We start from the raw sequence: 2,868 nt of genomic DNA, 5'->3' as shown, positions 1-2,868 counted from the left end.
TGGCGATGTCACTGCCCATGGTACCCTGGAAGCAGGTGGCCTCCTCGCCACTCTGACCCAGCCTCTTCAGGTGAAACCTGCCCCCTTCCTGTCACCTTCCTGGACCCCCAAAACAATATCAATGTCCCTTATGTCTTGGGGAGTATTTCCTTTAAGTCTTCTCAGTGGCTCCCTTTCTTGGGGAGCCCTCTGTGCCCTCCCCCAGTAAGATTTAAAGTGTTTGAGCTTTCATTTAAGGACTATTGGGGAAGTAGTCTCCCCGGTAGCTTCAGATTTCCACCCAGCAACCCAACCTTCCCCTGAGGCAAAGAAACAAAAATCCCAGCTAACCGATGGCCAAGCTGTGGGGTCAGCTGGGGGTGGGGGAGGGGAGGACTACCTGATAAAGTGCTCTTGGAACCACCCTCAGTAACCTTAGCACAAGGGTAGACAGGATACTATACACTGGGTGAACGCTGCCCTAATTTTTTAAAATACAAATTTTGGTAGTGAGACTGGCAAGCTTTTTATTTTATTTTTATTTAAAAAATTTTTTAATTTAAATTTATTTATTTTTGGCTGTGTTGGGTCCTCGTTGCTGTGTGCGGGCTTTCTCTAGTTGCGGTGAGTGGGGGCTACTCTTCATTGCGATGCGCGGGCTTCTCATTGCGGTGGCTTCTCTTTGTTGCAGAGAGTGGGCTCTCGGCGTGGGCTTCAGTAGTTGTGGCACGCGGGCTCAGTAGTTGTGGCTTGTGGGCTCTAGAGCGCAGGCTCAGTAGCTGTGGCGCAGGGGCTTAGTCGCTCCATGGCAGGTGGGATCTTCCCAGACCAGGGCACGAACCCGTGTCCCCTGCATTGGCAGTCGGATTCTTAACCACTGCACCATCAGGGATGTCCAAGACACCTGTTTAAAAATCATATCCATTAGAATTGTCCTAGAGAATCAGCCTTTTAGAACTGGATCAGTGATCCAGAGACTATCTAGAGGAATGAGAACAGGCTGGGGAAGGATCTAGAAGTCACTGCAGGACAGAAGTAACTGGGAATGTTCAATGTGAAAAAGAAACGACTCAATGGAGACATGAGTCCTGTCTTCAACTCTGAAGAATTTTCACCTGAGAAAGATTAGCCTCCTGGGTCTGTGTAATTTCAGAGGGCAGAATGAGGATAAAGATGAAAAGAAAAGAAAAAAGAAAGGAAAGAACAAACAACAACTACAGAGAAGCAACTTCTACCTCATCATAAAGAAAAGCATAAAGCATTGCATAAATGGAAAGGGCTTCCTTATGATATAGTGAGATCTCCCCGCCCTAGAGAGTTTGAGCATAAAGTACATGACAGCCTATAATGAATGCTGTAAAAACAGTTTCTAAACCTGGAAGGCTGCACAAAATCAGCCGTTGGGCAGGAGTTTTTAACCTGAATCCCTGGGTAGGTTTCAGGCAGACTCTGAACACACTGAAATTATAAATAAAGCTTATTTTAGGGGGGCATCTGTATCTATCCATAACTGCTTCTATTCGTATGTTTAAACCAGAGTGTCCAAGAAAGGAATAACCCAAAATAAAGTTTAGGGTGACTGCCCTAGTCTGACTTCCACTTCTGACTCTAGGATTGAAATTCCTGCACCAACATCTTTGTGTGCCAAAGGTCAGTGAAACTTCCAATGAGCATGCATTGACAAGAAAAGAGGATTCTTTGGATGCCTGGGACGTAGATGTGGGCCATCCCTACCTCAGCATCACTACTTTTGGCTTCAGATTTTTTTCTTTTTTCTTTTTTTGGCCATGCCACACCATGGCTTGCAGGGTCTTAGTTCCCTAACCAGGGATCAAACCCAGGCCCCCCGCATTGGAAACTTGGAGTCCTAACCACTGAACTGCCAGGGAATTCCCTTGGCTTCAGATCTAATCTGTAGTAAGCGAAACAAAGTGACATTTTGTGGGTACAAATTCAAAACTCTTTAGCCTTCTTTGATACCTGCTCCTGATGTCTACCCAAGCTCCTGGAAGCGGGTGAGAGTAGACTCTAATCTTCTGAAATATGGCAGAAGAAGAAGGCCTCAGGTCTCCAGAACCCTCTGGGGCTTTCCTACTCACCAGCCCCTGACTCCCGCAGTCAGCCTGGAATTGTCTTGGAGGCTGCATGATTGGAGACAGTGTCATGCCTGTTTGTCTTCCACCTAGAACACTCTGTGCTACACCATGCCAGGCAGCTGCAGCCTCCAATAGGACACCAGTGGGCCCCGGGGTGATGCCTGCAGACAGCTGGCACTCAGCAAGGTTTTCCACAGACTGGGACCTGAAGGAGGCCTCCAGCCCAGCTCAAATGAGGGGAGGAGAACTTTTCAGGTAGCATACCCTGTCACTGGAGACCAAGAACATACGAACAGGCAGGAGAAATAGTCTCCTTATCCCCACTCTCCCTTCCAGTTTTTCTCTCTTTTCTGCTCCTCCATTCTTACTCTCTTTCCGTATTCTCTCTCCACTTCTTTGATTGCTCTTCCCCTCCCCTTCTGTGTGACATCTCAGTTGGCTCACTGTCACTATTCAAAATTTTAGTTACATAACATGGCTTATGAAAGCAAAATAACCCTGCCGCCTGCTATGCCAGGCTGGGTGAAACCCAGATGAAAAAAAAAAACAAACCTGGTGCTCGGCGCTTCTGGGTTTTCTTGGATTCTTCGCAAGGAGGGTCAGCAGAAAAGGGCTTGCGTGCTCTGAGGGCACCAGACATCTGAGTCTCTCTTGAGATGAACTCAGTCAGGTCTTGGAGCTTTCCAGAAGGCAGAGGCAGAACAGGTCAGAGACAAGGGAAGGTGGGGCTGCAGTGAGCGGTGGCAAAGACAGACTCAATGATTAAATAAACGTGTGAACTAGGACAGGAACC

General features: G+C 47.6%; 1 long non-coding RNA gene across 2 annotated transcripts; it reads right to left on the bottom strand.

Moving 5' to 3' along the window:
- Window positions 1–499: 499 nt before the first annotated feature.
- LOC132515800 (uncharacterized) lies at window positions 500–2,602 on the bottom strand. 2 transcript variants are annotated; one of them, XR_009539189.1, is made up of 2 exons: window positions 2,079–2,602; window positions 500–883 (listed from the first exon to the last, which is right to left on the bottom strand). It is a non-coding gene; the product is annotated as an uncharacterized LOC132515800 (long non-coding RNA). The 2 variants fall into 2 exon arrangements; XR_009539190.1 differs by having other exon boundaries at window positions 1,960–2,097.
- Between the last annotated feature and the right edge of the window lie 266 nt (window positions 2,603–2,868).

Source organism: Lagenorhynchus albirostris, chromosome 2, assembly GCF_949774975.1.
Source record: "Lagenorhynchus albirostris chromosome 2, mLagAlb1.1, whole genome shotgun sequence".
NCBI lineage: Eukaryota > Metazoa > Chordata > Mammalia > Artiodactyla > Delphinidae > Lagenorhynchus > Lagenorhynchus albirostris.
The sequence above is the reverse complement of the archived record's forward strand: the minus strand, read 5'-3'. Positions and strand labels throughout refer to the sequence as shown.